Here is a 15135-nt window from a genome sequence, read left to right on the forward strand (position 1 = left end):
AAAAAAAAAAAAGAAAAAGGAATAATTATTTTTGGCCGGGTGCAGTAGCTCACACCTGTAATCCCAGCACTTTGGGAGGCCGAGGTGGGCGGAACACCTGAGGTCAGGAGTTTGAGACCAACCTAGCCAACATGGTGAAACCCTATCCCTACTAAAAATATAAAATTGCTTGAACCCGGGAGGCAGAGGTTGCAGTGAACTGAGACCACTCCACTGCACTCCAGCCTGGGTGACAGAGCGAGACTCTGTCTCAAAAAACAGTAATTATTATTATTTTTAAAATAACATATATTTTGGAGGCTGGGCACAGTGGCTCACGCCTGTAATCCCAACATTTTGAGGGGCCAAGGCGGGAAGATGGCTTGAGCCCAGAAGTTCAAGACAACCGTGGGCAATATAGTGAGACCTCATCTCTACAAAACATTTAAAAGTTGGCCAAGTGTGGTGGCATGCACCTGTAGTCCCAGCTATCTACAAGGCTGAGATGGGAGGGTCACATGACCCGGGAAGGTGGAGGTTGTAGTGAGCCCACCAAAACACTGTACTCCAGCCTGGGCAACGGTTCGAAATCCTGTCTCAAAAACGTATACTTGGTTGAGCACAGTGGCTCACGCCTGTAATCCCAGCACTTTGGGAGGCCGAGGCGGGCGGATCACGAGGTCAGGAGATCAAGACCATCCTGGCTAACACGCTGAAACCCTGTCTCTATTAAAAATACAAAAAAATTAGCCAGGTGTGGTGGCGGGCGCCTGTAGTCCCAGCTACTCAGGAGGCTGAGGCAGGAGAATGGTGTGAACCCGGGAGGTGGAGCTTGCAGTGAGCCGAGATCGCGCCACAGCACTCCAGCCTGGGCAACAGAGCGAGACTCCGTCTCAAAATATATATATATACTTTTGAAATACCTTTTTTTTAATAAGGGGACTGGCGGGGTGTGGAACCAGGTGATAGTTGGATACAGAGGGAGATGAAGGAAAGGAAGCAAAAGCTGTCCCCCAGGAGACCCAAAATTTTATTTTTCTCAACTTATGGTTGCCTTCCTGATATGAATTTGTGGGAGCAGTGCCTTATTTTTTTCTTCTCCCACCCTCACCCAGCTACGAAGAGTAGTACTTAGTAAAGAACTTTTAGGCCGGGTGCAGTGGCTTATGCCTGTAATCCCAGCACTTTGGGAGGCCAAGGTGGGTGGATCACTTGAGGCCGGGAGCTCGAGACTAGCCTGGCCAACATGGTGAAACCCCAATTCTATTAAGAATAAAAAAAATTAGTTGGGCATGGTGGCAGGCGTCTGTAATCGCAGCTACTCAGGAAGCTGAGGCAGGAGAATTGCTTGAACCTGGGAGGCAGAGGTTGCAGTGAGCTGAGATCGTGCCACTGCACTCCAGCCTGGGCAACAGAGGGAGACTCTGTTAAAAAAAAAAAAAAAAACAAAAAACAAACGAAGAAGTCAAGGCAAAAGTAGAGCGTTTATTTATTTGAGCCAAGCTTGAGGGTTGCAACTCAGAAGTATAGATTCAAATTGCCCTGAATATGCACTCTGATTTAGCAGTACTTGCAAGTTGGATTTATTTTATTTTATTTTATTTTATTTTTTGGTCTGAGACAGGGTCTCACTGTGTCACCCAGGCTGGAGGGTAGCAACAAGATCATAGCTCACCATAGTCTTGAACTCTTGGGATTAAATGATCCTCTTGCCTCAGCCTACCAGTGGATTTTTTTTTTTCTTTTTTGAGACGGAGTCTCACTCTCTTGCCTGGGCTGGAGTGCAATGGCGCGATCTCAGCTGATGCACCTCTGCCTCCCAGTTTCAAGCAATCCTCCCGCCTCAGCCTCCCAAGTAGCTGGGACTGCAGACGTGCACCACCATCCCTGGCTAGTTTTTGTATTTTTTAATTTTAATTTTTTTTTTTTAGTTTTTCTTAGTTTTTGTATTTTTAGTAGAGGTGTGGTTTCTCCATGTCCGCCAGGCTGGTCTCGAACTTCTGACCTCAGGTGATCTGCCCACCATGGCCTCCCACAGTGCTGGGATTACAGGCATGAGCCACTGTGCCCAGCGAACAAGTGGATTTTTAAAGGTAAAAAAAAGGGGGGACAGGGAGTGGGACTGACACAAGTGGATCGCTTGAGCCCAAGAGTTTAAGACCAGACTGGGCAACATGGCGAAACCTCATCTCTACCAAAAAAAGTACAAAAATTAGGCAGGCATGGTGGTGCATGCCTGTGATTCCACCTACTCAGGAGGCTGAGGTGGGAGAATCACCTGGGCCTGGGAGGTCGAGGCTGCAGTGAGCCATGAACCTGCCACTGCACTCCAGTCTGGACTATGGGGTGAGATCCTGTCTCAAAAAAACTCAATAACCCCACCGCTAAAAAAAAAAAAAAAATGCTCGTCAGGAATTCTTATTGGTTTACAAAAATAACATAACTCTCAGGAGTTTGAGACCAGCCTGGCCAATAAGGTGCGCGCCACCACGCCCGGCTAATTTTTGTATGTTTAGTGGAGATGGGTTTTCTCCATGTTGGCCAGGCAGGTCTCAAACTCCTGACCTCAGGTGATCTGCCCGCCCCGGCCTCCCAAAGTGCTGGGATTACAGGCATGAGCCACTGCACCCACCCCTTGACTTCTTTCTTTTAGGTCCACAGTACATAGAACATGTCAGGAAAAGAAAGGATGGGGTGAGGTGATGGGGTGAGGATGTAGGATAATGGGACAGGATGAGCAGTGGGATGAGGGGATGGAATGAAGGACTGGATAAGGGATAGGTGGGGGTAAATGAGAGCATGGGGGAGGCAGTGCTCTCCTGATGGTGGGGTGCACGAGTGGATGGATGACAGGATAAATAGGGAAGGGAGAAGGGATAGGATGACGAGACGGCTGTAGAAGCCCAGAGCAGAGAACATTGCTGCTTTGGGGTCGATGATGTAAGCAACTCAACTCACTGACACTATTCCCAGCCAGGGATGATGCTCACAGAATCTGGGGAAGTCCAAGGCCTGGAAGCAGGACTCATCTTGGACTTCCCCTTCTATCTAGTTCCAGGTGCTGAATGAGGCACCTCTGAAGAAGAGAAAGGAGAGAGACTAAGATAAGCAAGACTGAGAGGAAAAAATCAGAGTGGGCAGGCAGAGTGAGCCTAGTAAAGTGGACCACAGAGCAGACAGGCTGTGGCTTAGCCTTGGACAGCAGGTGGGGTTCCAGAGCCATATGCTTGGAGGAGCCTTAGCAAACTAAATCCCCCAGCAGTTTCTCAAACCCATCCATCACACAGCTTGCCAGAACCCTTGGGTTGGCAGCTTCCAGAATGGTTAGGAAAATCCACAGTAGTGGTCAGGCGCGGTGGCTCATGCCTGTAATCCCAGCACTTAGGGAAGCCAAGGCAGGCAGATCACTAGGTCAGGAGATCGAAACCATACTGGCTAACATGGTGAAACCCCGTCTCTACTAAAAATACAAAAAATTAGCTGGCCATGGTGGCATGCGCCTGTAATCCCAGCTACTCGGGAGGCTGGGGCAGGAGAATCACTTGAACCCGGAAGGCAGAGATTGCAGTGAGCAGAGATCGCGCCATTGCACTCCGCCTGGGCAACAGAGCGAGACTCCGTCTCAAAAAAAAAAGAAAGAAAGAAAAATAAAATCCACAGTAGGAGGCCAGATACAAAAATGGTCACTCCAGCACTGCCCAGCCCAGATCAGAGGGTTTCTGATGGGAAGTAGCTGGGGTCAGGGCAGGGCGTGGTGGAAAAATTCAGGCTGTTTTCAGCTGAACTATACATATGGGCATCTCCTGGCCCAGGGTGGGGATTTGGCATTGCAGAAAGGCCAGAATGCACCTGGAATGACTCAGTTACTGTGAAATCTATCTTGGGAACCTAAGAATGTTTGCTCTCTAGACTTGAGAATTTTGGACACGTGATTGCTTTCTGGATGAATTTTAGAGATTTACAAATTGTATTGAAATTGTTTATTCAACAAGATGTTTATTGAGCACCCACAGTGTGTTAGGCACTGGGGATACAGCAACACACAAAACAGACAGAGAATCGGCCCTTATGGAGAGACCATTTCAGTGGGAGAAGGGAGAATAAAAAAGCAAATCAAGGTTGGGAGCAGTGGCTCCTACCAGTAATCCCAGAACTTTGGGAGGCCGAGGCAGGTGGATCGCTTGAGCCCTGGGCAACATAGCTAAACCCTGTCTCTACAAAGAATTAGCCAGGCATGGAGTGCATACCTGTAGTCCCAGCTACTCAGGAGGTCGAGACAGGAGGATCGCTGACATCTGTGAGGCAGAGGCTTCAGTGAGCAGAGATCACACTACTGCACTCCAGCTTAGGCAACAGAGCAAAACTCTGTCTTTAAAAAAAAAAAAGTAGGACGGGCCGGGCCGGGCACAGTGGCTCATGCCTGTAATACCAGAACTTTGGGAGGCCAAGGTGGGTGGATCACTTGAGTGAGGTCAGAAGTTCAAGACCAGCCTGGCCAACATGGTGAAACCCTGTCTCTACTAAAAATACAAAAATTAGCTAGGCATGGTGTCACATGCCTGTAGTCCCAGCTACTCGGGAAGCTGAGGCAGGAGTATCACTTGAATCCAGGAGGCAGAGGTTGCAGTGAACGGAGATCACACCACTGCACTCCAGCCTGGGCAACAAGAGTGAGACTCCGTCTCAAAAAATAAAGTGAATCAATATATAAAATATAAAAAGACAAAAAATAATACGCATTGGCAATGATGTGGAGGAAAGGAAACTTATACCCTGTTGGTGAGAATGTAAATTAGTCCAGCCACTATGAGAAACAGTATGGAAATTTCTCAAAAAACTATCATAAGAGCTGGGCGCGGTGGCTCACGCCTGTAATCCCAGCACTTTGGGAGGCCGAGGTGGGTGCATCACAAGGTCAGGAGATCCAGACCATCCTGGCTAACACGGTGAAACCCCGTCTCTACTAAAAATATAAAAAAAAAATTAGCTGGCCATGGTGGCGGGCGCCTGTAGTCCCAGCTACTCAGAAGGCTGAGGCAGGAGAATGGCGTGAACCCAGGAGGCGAAGCTTGCAGTGAGCCAAGATGGCACCACTGCACTCCAGCATGGGCGACAGAGGAAGACTCCATCTCAAAAAACAAACAAACAAACAAACAAACAAAAATCATATGATCCAGCAATCCCACTACTGGGAATTTATGCAAAGGAAAAGAAATCAGTGTATCAAAGGGATAGCTACACAGCAATGTTTATTACAGCACTATTCACAATAGCAAAGATATGGAATCAACCTAAATGTCCGTCAACAGATGAATGGATAAAGAATATGTGGTACATATACACAGTGGAAAACTATTTGGCCATTAGAAAAAGAATAAAATCTGGTCATTTGCAGCAACATGTGAAACTGTCTGTCCCTACAGGGTTGACAAGAACTGCAAGCCAGGTTCTAGATAGAAATATAATTAAGCATTGGCTGGGCACAGTGGCTCACACCTGTAATCCCAGCACTTTGCGAGGCCGAGGTGGGCAGATCACTTGAGGGCAGGTGTTCGAGACCAGCCTGGCCAACATGGTGAAACCCTGTCTCTACTAAAAATACAAAAAGTAGCTGGGTGTGATGGCAGGCGCCTGTAATCTCAGCTACTTGGGAGGCCTAGGCAGAATTGCTTGAACCCGGGAGGCAGAGGTTGCAGTGAGCCGAGATCATGCCATTGCACTCCAGCTTGGGTGACAGAGTGAGACTCAAAAAAAAAAAAGAAAAAGAAAAAGAAAGAAAGAAAGAAAATTAAGCATTAATCATGCTGCACTTTGGTCCACTTCCTTGTTGCTAAAAGCCACATAGCTCTAGATGCTGACCATTTGCACACCCACTGTTCCTATACACAAGATTTCTGACTTTAGGGTCCTAAGACTATTTAAAAATTCATTTGTATCCCCATTGCTCTTATAGACAGCATCGCTGACCTTAGAATCATGATGTTTTTGTTAAGGATCACATCAGATGTTTTTTGGACCCCAATTCCAGCCACCAGTTTGAAGACCCCTACAGAGGATGGGGATTGTCAGGCCTCTGAGCCCAAGCTAAGCCATCACATCCCCTGTGACCTGCACGTATACATCTAGATGGCCTGAAGTAACTGAAGAATCACAAAAGAAGTGAAAATGGCCTGTTCCTGCCTTAACTGATGACATTACCTTGTGAAATTCCTTCTCCTGGCTCATCCTGGCTCAAAAGCTCCCCGACTGAACACCTTGTGACCCCCACCCCTGCCAGCCAGAGAACAACCCCCTTTGACTGTAATTTTCCACTACCTACCCAAATCCTATAAAACAGCCCCACCCCTATCTTCCTTCACTGACTCTTTTTGGACTCAGCCCGCCTGCATCCAGGTGAAATAAACAGCCTTGTTGCTCACACAAAGCCTGTTTGGTGGTCTCTTCACACGGACGCGAGTGAAAGGGATCAGCATGAGACTATAACTTCTTCTTCCATCCTCTGTCCCGTGACTTCACTCTGAACTCTTCAACCAATCAACGATCTCCACCCTTCAGCCCACTCCAAAACCCTTGAACACCCTAGCCCCAAACTCTTAGGGGAGATGGATGTGAGGTTTCCCCCCATCTCCTCATTCAGTGACCCTACAATTAAACCTGCTTCTCTGCTGCAAACCAGTTATAACTGTAGTAGGCTCATTGCCCAGTGCGCACAGCAAATCAACAGGAGACACTGGGTTGCAGGACAGAAGAGGTTTCATCGTAGGGTCGCCAAAAGAGATGAGGAGTTGAAGAATGTAGGGTGAAGTCACGGGACAGGGAGATGAAGAAGCCACATTCTCATGCTGATCCCATTCCCCAGTGAGTAGCCTTCACACTGGTTGCTGGAATTCAGGGTCTGAAAAGCATCTTTTAAAATTTTTGTTTATGTATTTATTATTATTATTATTATTGAGATGGAGTCTCACTCTGTCTCCCAGGTTGGAGTGTAGTGGTACAATCTCAGCTCACTGCAACCTCTGCCTCCTGGGTTCAAGCAACTCTCCTGTCTCAGCCTCCTGAGTAGCTGGGATTACAGGTGTGAGCCACCTCCCCCCACCACCTCCACTCCGCTAATGTCCTTTGTATTTTTAGTAGAGATAGGGTTTCACTATGTTGACTGGGTTGATCTTGAAGTCCTGACCTCAAGCGACCTACCCACCTCAGCCTCCCAAAGTGATGGGATTATGGGTGTGAGCCACCGTGCCTGGCCCTGAAAAGCATCTTAAGTGATTCTTTCTTTAACAAAAGCCTTATGACTCTAATATCAGAGATACTGTCTATAGGAACAATGGGGGTGCACATGGTCAGTATCTAGCTCTACCTGAGTTTTAGCAACAAGGAAATGGACCAAAGTGCAGCCCGAATAACACTTAATTATAAGTATGTTTCTGTCCAGAACCCAGCATGCAATTCTTGTCAGCCCTGTGGTAATGGTTTCACAGTGTCTCGATATACTGACTTGCTGTGTGCATTGGGCAACGAACCTATTACAATTACACATGGATGTAACTGGAGGTCATTACATTAATTGAAATAAGCCAGGCACAGAAAGATAAATAATGCATGTTCTCACTCCCACGTGGAAGCTAAAAAAGTTGATCACATGGAGGTAGAGAATGGAATGATGGATACTAGAGACTGGGAAAGGCGTATGGGTGGGGTGGGGTGGGGAGAGAGGTTGGTTAATACAGCTAGATAGAAGGAATAAGTTCCTTTTTTTTTTGAGACGGGGTCTCACTGTGTTGCCCAGGCTGGAAGGCAGTGGCACAATCTCAGCTCACTGCAACCTCTGCCTCTTGGGTTCAAGCAATCCTCCTGCCTCAGCCTCCAGAGTAGCTGGGATTACAGGCACGTGCCACCATACCCGGCTAATTTTTTTTTTTTTTTCAGACAGAGTCTCACTCTGTCACCCAGGCTGGAGTGCAGTGGCACAATCTCAGCTCACTGCAAGCTCCACCTCCCGGGTTCAAGCAATTCTCCTGCCTCAGCCTCCTGAGTAGCTGGGACTTCAGGCACCCGCCACCACGCCCAGCTAATTTGTGTGTGTGTGTGTGTGTGTGTGTGTGTGTGTGTGTGTGTGTGTGTGTGTATTTTCAGTAGAGATGGGGTTTCACTGTATTAGCCAGGATGGTCTCGATCTCCTGACCTCGTGATCCACCCGCCTCAGCCTCCCAAAGTGCTGGGATTACAGGCATGAGCCACCACACCCAGCCAATACCCAGCTAAGTTTTGTATTTTTTAGTAGAGACAGGGTTTCACCACGCTGGCCACACTGGTTTCGAACTCCTGACCTCAGATGATCCACTAGCCTCAGCCTCCCAGAGTGCTGGGATTACAGGTGGGAGCCACCATGCCCAGCTGGAATAAATTCGAATGTTTGAGAGCAGAGTAGGGTGACTGTAGTTAACAACAATGTATTGCGTTTTTTAAAATAGCTGGAAGACAGGACTTGAAATATACCCAACACATAGAAATGTCCAATACTCGGGTGATGGATACCCTAAGTACCCTGACTTGATCATTACACATTCTATGCATGTAACAAAATATCACACGTACTCCATGAATATGGGCAAATACAATACATTAAAAATATGGCCGGGTGCGATGGCTCACGCCTGTAATCCCAGCACTTTGGGAGGCCTAGGCAGGTGGATCACGAGGTCAGGAGTTTGAGATCAGTATGACCAACATAGTGAAACCCCGTCTCTACTAAAAAAAAAAATCAAAAAAATTAGCCAGGCGTGGTGGCATGTGCCTGTAATCCCAGCTACTTGAGAGGCTGAGGCAGGAGAATTGCATGAACCCGGGAGGCAGAGGTTGCAGTGAGCCGAGATCGCACCACTGCACTCCAGTCTGGGTGACAGAACGAGACTCTGTCTCAAAAAAAAAAAAAAAAAAAATATATATATATATATATATATATATAAGATATTTGAGGCCGGGCACGGTGGCTCACGCCTGTAATCCCAGCACTTTGGGAGGCCGAGGCGGGCAGATCACCTGAGGTCGGGAGTTTGAGACCAGCCTGAGCAACATGGAGAAACCCCGTCTCCACTAAAAAAAAATACAAAATTAGCCAGGCGTGATGGTGCATGCCTGTAATCCCAGCTACTAGGGAGGCTGAGGCAGGAGAATCGCTTGAACTGGGGAGGCAGAGGCTGCGGTGAGCCGAGATCATGCCATTGCACTCCAGCCTGGGCAACAAGAGTGAAACTGCATCTCAAAAAAAAAAAAAGATATTTGAAGGTGGTGATAAGAGGCTACAAGAAAATGTTTTATGGCTAGGCGCAGTGGCTCATGCCTGTAATCCTAGCACTTTGGGAGGCTGAGGTGGGAAGATTGCCTGAGCTCGGGAGTTCGAGACCAGCCTGGGCAACGTGGCAAAAATGCATCTCTACTAAAAATATGAAAAATTAGCCAGGCATGGTGGCATGTACCTACCTGTAGTCCCAGCTACTCGAGAGGCTGAGGCAGGAGAATCGCTTGAATCCAGGAGGCAGAGGCTGCAGTGAGCTGAGATTGAGCCACTGCACTCCTGGGTGCAGCCTGGGTGATGGAGCAAGATTCCATCTCCAAAAAAACAGAAAAAAAGGAAAAAAGAAAATGTTTTATATATTTAACAAACAATTTAAAGCATACTATAGGCTGGGCGCAGTGACTCAAGCCTATAATCCCAGCACTTTGGGAGGTTGAGGTGGGTGGATCGCTTAAGCCCAGGAGTTTAAGACCAGCCTGGACAACATGATGAGACCCTGCCTCTAAAGAAAAGTTTAGTATAAGCTAGGCACTATTAAGTGTTTAAAATGTTAACTCATTTAATATGTATACAATACTCTATTTAATCAATTAAAGCAGGGGCTGGGATGGGGAAGGGGGTTAAGCTAATTCAGCTCGCGTGGTCTGAGAGGGTCTCTTCTGGAAGGGGGCTGGTCTTTGAGAAGGGAACAGAATGAGCCAACCTCAATTTCCAGGACAAGCACTTCAGGCAGAGGACAAGTGCAAATGCCCTGAGGCTGGCTAGACATTAGAGAAACAAAAAGAAGTGATGTATTATAAGCAGAGAATACAGTGGACCAAGATGATGTCAAATTCAGCAACCAGTGGACAGATGCTGAAGGGCCTTGTAGGCCACCACGAGGGGCTCAAATTTTATTACCAGGATAGTGGAAAGTCTTGTTCAGGAATCTTTATTATTTTATTTTATTGAGAGACAGGGTCTCACTGTGTTGTCCAGGTTGGGGTGCAGTGGTGCCGTCACAGCTCTCTGCAGCCTCAACCTCCTGGGCTCAAATGATCCTCTCACCTCAGCCTCCTGAGTAGCTGGGACTACAGGCATGTGCAACCATGCCTGAATAATTTTTTTCTTTGGAGAGATGGGGGTCTCACTATATTTCCCGCTATATTGATCTCCTGGGCTCAAGCAATCCTGCCTTTTTTGAGATAGAGTCTTGCCCTGTTGCCCAGGCTGGAGTTCATGATCTCAGCTCACTGCAACCTCCGCCTCCCGGGTCCAAGCGATTCTCCCACCTCGGCCTCCTGAGTAGCTGGGATTACAGGTGCATGCCACCATGCCCGGCTAATTTTTGTATTTTTAGTAGAGACGGGGTTTCGCCATATTCAGGCTGCTCTCGAACTCCTGACTTCGTGATCCGCCCGCCTTGGCCTCCCAAAGTGCTGGGATTCCAGACGTGAGCCACTGCGTCTGGCAAGAACTTTTTTTTTTTTTTTTTTTTTTTTTGAGACGGAGTCTCGCTCTGTCACCCAGGCTGGAGTGCAGTGATGCAATCTCAGCTCACTGCAAGCTCCACCTCCCAGGTTCACGCCATTCTCCTGCTTTAGCCTCCCGAGTAGCTGGGACTATAGGCACCTGCCACCACGCCCGGCTAATTTTTTGTATTTTTAGTAGAGACGGGGTTTCACCGCGTTAGCCAGGATGGTCTTGATCTCCTGACCTCGTGATCTGCCCGTCTCGGCCTCCCAAAGTGCTGGGATTACAGGCATGAGCCACCGCGCCTGGCAAGAACTTTTAAGTTTTCTTATCTATAGGATGTTACAATCATCATCTTTAAACATTAGACATGGAATCTTTATAATAATCTTGCTATATATATATATATTTTTTTTTTTTTTTTTTGACACTGAGTCTCACTTTATCGCTCAGGCTGGAGTACAGTGGCACAATCTTGGCTCACTACAACCTCCACCTCCTGGGTTCAAGTGATTCTCCCGCCTCAGCCACCCGAGTGGCTGGGACTACAGGCATGCACCACCTTATCCAGTTAATTTTTTTTTTTTTTTGAGACGGAGTCTCGCTCTGTCGCCCAGGCTAGAGTTCAGTGGGGAGATCTCAGCTCACTGAAACCTCCGTCTTGTGGGTTCAAGCAAGCAATTCTCTGCCACAGCCTCCCGACTAGCTGGGATTACAAGTGCCCACCACCACGTCTGGCTAATTTTTGTATTTTTAGTGGAGACGGGGTTTCATCATCTTGGCCAGACTGGTCTTGAACTCCTGACCCCGTGATCCACCCACCTCGGTCTCCCAAAGTACTGGGATTACAGGCGTGAGCCACCACGCCCGGCCGGTTAATTTTTATATTTTCAGTAGAGACAGGATTTCACCATGCTGGCTAGGCTGGTCTCAAACTCCTGACCTCAGGTGATCCACCCGCCTTGGCCACTGTGCCTGGTCAACAGTCTTTCTATTTTTATTCTAGGCTGGAGACCTTTGTCTCAAAAACAAAACGAGAATGCTCCCTGGAGTCTGTACTGATCCCTCTTCCCTTCCACCATAGATTAGTTTTCTCCTTGCATTTAAAAAGACCTTTCTGGCTGGCATCCAGTGAATGAATTGTGGAGGAGGGGGAGAAGGAGAGAGGAAGCAGGTAGCTCAGTGGGGAAGCTACTGCAAAATCCTAACAAGCAATGACAGTACCTTGAATCAGGGCTGGTGTCAGTTGGATCAGGATGGTAGGGAAAGGAGGAAATGGATAAATTTCGAATGTATTTAGAGGTAGAGCCAGCAGGATTTGCTGACAAACTGGGTTTAAAGTCAAAGAGAGAAATCAAGGTTAAACCTGACAAATAAAAACAGATGTGGTCTCAGGCGAGTAGAGACATTATGCAAAAAGACTATTGCATCAGGGGGAAAGATGGCTGCAAAAACAATGAACAAGACCAGAATCTGATAACCCAGAAGGATGTGTTGTCTAATGAAACTAATTTTTTCCCCTCCTCCTATTTTTTTTTTTTTTTGAGACAGAGTTTCACTCTTGTTGCCCAAGCTGGAGTGCAATGGCGCGATCTCGGCTCACCGCAACCTCCGCCTCCCGGGTTCAAGCGATTCTCCTGCCTCAGCCTCCCCGAGTAGCTGGGATTACAGGCATGCGCCACCACGCCTGGCTAATTTTGTATTTTTAGTAGAGACGGGGTTTCACCATGTTGGCCAGGCTGGTCTCAAACTCCTGACCTCAGGTGATCTGCCCACCTCAGCCTCCCAAAGTACTGGGATCACAGGCATGAGACACCACGCCCGGCCTCTCCTATATTTTGTTGTCATCAGCAAGTGAAAAGATGGCGATACCTTTTACAGAGGTAAGGAAGGAGGTGAGAGAAAGTATTCCCAGATGGGGTGGGAAGCTGGTACAGCCCATTTTGCAGGAGGTGGGGGAATCAGGAATTCTTTTATATCCATGAAGTTTGAGATGTCTGTTAGCTCTCCCAGGGGTAGAACAGAGTGAGCAGATAGGCTCAAGGTTGGATTTGGAACGTCCTAGAAACCTTCCAGAACAAGGCAAAGGAGGAACTGAGAACTGGCATTTACTTCATAGCAAGAGCGTATGAGCCTCCCCACCCCTCCTCCTTTGGCTTCAGGGCACCCCTGGAATGTTAGAGGCTGGAATCAATGCTAAAGAAGACCACAGTCAAGGATTCCCCAGACTCCAGGGAGCACTCTGGCTATGCTCTTGAAAGGGCTCTGGACTAGAATACAAATTGCAAGATTGCAGGCCGGGCGCAGTGGCTCATGCCTGTAATCCCAGCACTGTGGGAGGCCGAGGTGGGTAAATCGCCTGAGGTCAGGAGTTCAAGACCAGCCTGGCCAACATGGTGAAACCCCAACTCTACTAAAAATACAAAAGTTAGCTGGGAGTGGTGGTGGGCGCTTGTAATCCCAGCTACTCAGGAGGCTGAGGCAGGAGAATCACATGAACCCAGGAGGCAGAGATTGCAGTGAGCCAAGATCGTGCCACTGCACTCCAGCCTGGGCAACAGAGCGAGACCCTGTCTCAAAAAAAAAAAGATTGTGAAAATTCTAAGAATCTAATATTTTAAAACTCCAGCATATGCATCTCAAAGCTCATCTAATCATACACTTAAGAGGTATGTATTTCATTGTATATAAGATACCTTGAGGAACAAAAAGTATCTGTAAACAAATACTGAGCTCTAGCTACTGATATGCATGCTGATGTATTTGGGAGTGAAGTGTACTGGTATCTGCAACTGACTTTGAAATGCTTTAAAAAAAATCAATGGATAGGCAAAATGAATAGATATGTAATGAAAAACGGGCCAGGCACAGTGGCTCATGCCTGTAATCCCAGCACTTTGGGAGGCTGAGGTGAGAAGATCACCTGAGGTCAGGAGTTTGAGACCAGCCTGGTCAACATGGCAAAAACCCCATCTCTACTAAAAATACAAAAAATAGCCAGGCATGGTGGTGCATGCCTGTAATCGCAGCTACTTGAGAGGCTGAAGCAGGAGAATTGCTTGAACCCGGGAGGCAGAGGTTGCAATGAGCCGAGTTTGTATGCCATTGCACTCCACTCTGGGCAACAGAGTGAGACTCTATCTCAAACAAAAAACAAACAAACAAAAAAAGAATAAATAGGTAACAAAGAAAGGATAATAAAATGGTGGAATCTGATGGGTATACAGGTGTTCACTGTATGTTTGAAATTTTAATATTTTTATAATAAAATATGAAATGAAAATGCAAAGCAAACAAAGTAACTGCCCTGCTGAAAACCCCTCCAGACAGCTTCCGTTTGCAATAGAAATAAAATGCAGTCTTTTCTAAGACCTTGCAAGATGGCCCCTGCAGACTTCATGAATCTTATCTCCTACATTCAATCTTTGAAAATGTAACAAATATTTATTGAGTGCCTACTGTGTGTCAGGCACTGCACTATAAGTTGGGGATACAGCAGTGAACCAAACCTGCAATAATTCATGCACAAATGGTTCTAACATTCTTCCTTCTCAAGAAGCCCATTCCCCTGGCAGGCCTTCTCACTTCCTGAAATTGTCTTCATCTCATCTTCATCTGCATGTGGATATGAGCTCAGGAAGGCCAGAGCCCTTCTCTCCATCGCTCATAGCTGCACCCTCGGGTCTAGAACAAGGTCTTGTTTATAGTAAGACCTCAATAACAATTAGTTGCAGAAATATTAGCTAACATCTATTTAGTGCTTGTTACATGTGCACCTGCGTCTGCTTTAAATGGTGTGCACAGATGTACTATTTAATCCTGAAAACTAGCCCCATTTTACAAGGCTAACAGAGGCACAGAGGAATTAGGCTGTGAATTCAAGCAGTCTGGCTTTAGCCATCACCGTCCTAACCGCTCTGCAAACTGCCTCTAAATGAATGAATGAATGACTCAATCATTCTAACTGGCCCAAGTCGAAATATTAACTCTGCCACTCAGCCAGGTTGACCTGGGGCCAACCGATTTATCTCCCTGGACTTCAGATTGTTTATCCTTAAAGGTCAAGTCCTTCCTCTCGGTTCGTGAAGATGTAAGATGCTGGAGAAAATTGACTCAAAGACACCCCATACACGCACGCACACACGAACCCACATCCGAACAATGAGGGAGGTAGGAGCTGGGGACAGTGGCGCGGGGTCACCGCCAGATGCGGGGTGTGGCAACCTCCAGGCGGCCAAAGTCTCTGGCGTCCAGGTTCTTCTGTTTGCTTACTCCCTATCCCGGGGCCCAAGGAGCTGTCTCCGCCGCCCAAGCCCCGCGTAAACCTGGGTGACCTCGGAGACATTCGTTGGAGCATGAGTTCCCGACATCAGGCGGCGGCGGTGGTCCGGGAGAAACCCGGCGGC

This window comes from Gorilla gorilla, chromosome 20 (genome assembly GCF_029281585.2).
Source record: "Gorilla gorilla gorilla isolate KB3781 chromosome 20, NHGRI_mGorGor1-v2.1_pri, whole genome shotgun sequence".
Taxonomy (NCBI): Eukaryota; Metazoa; Chordata; class Mammalia; order Primates; family Hominidae; genus Gorilla; species Gorilla gorilla.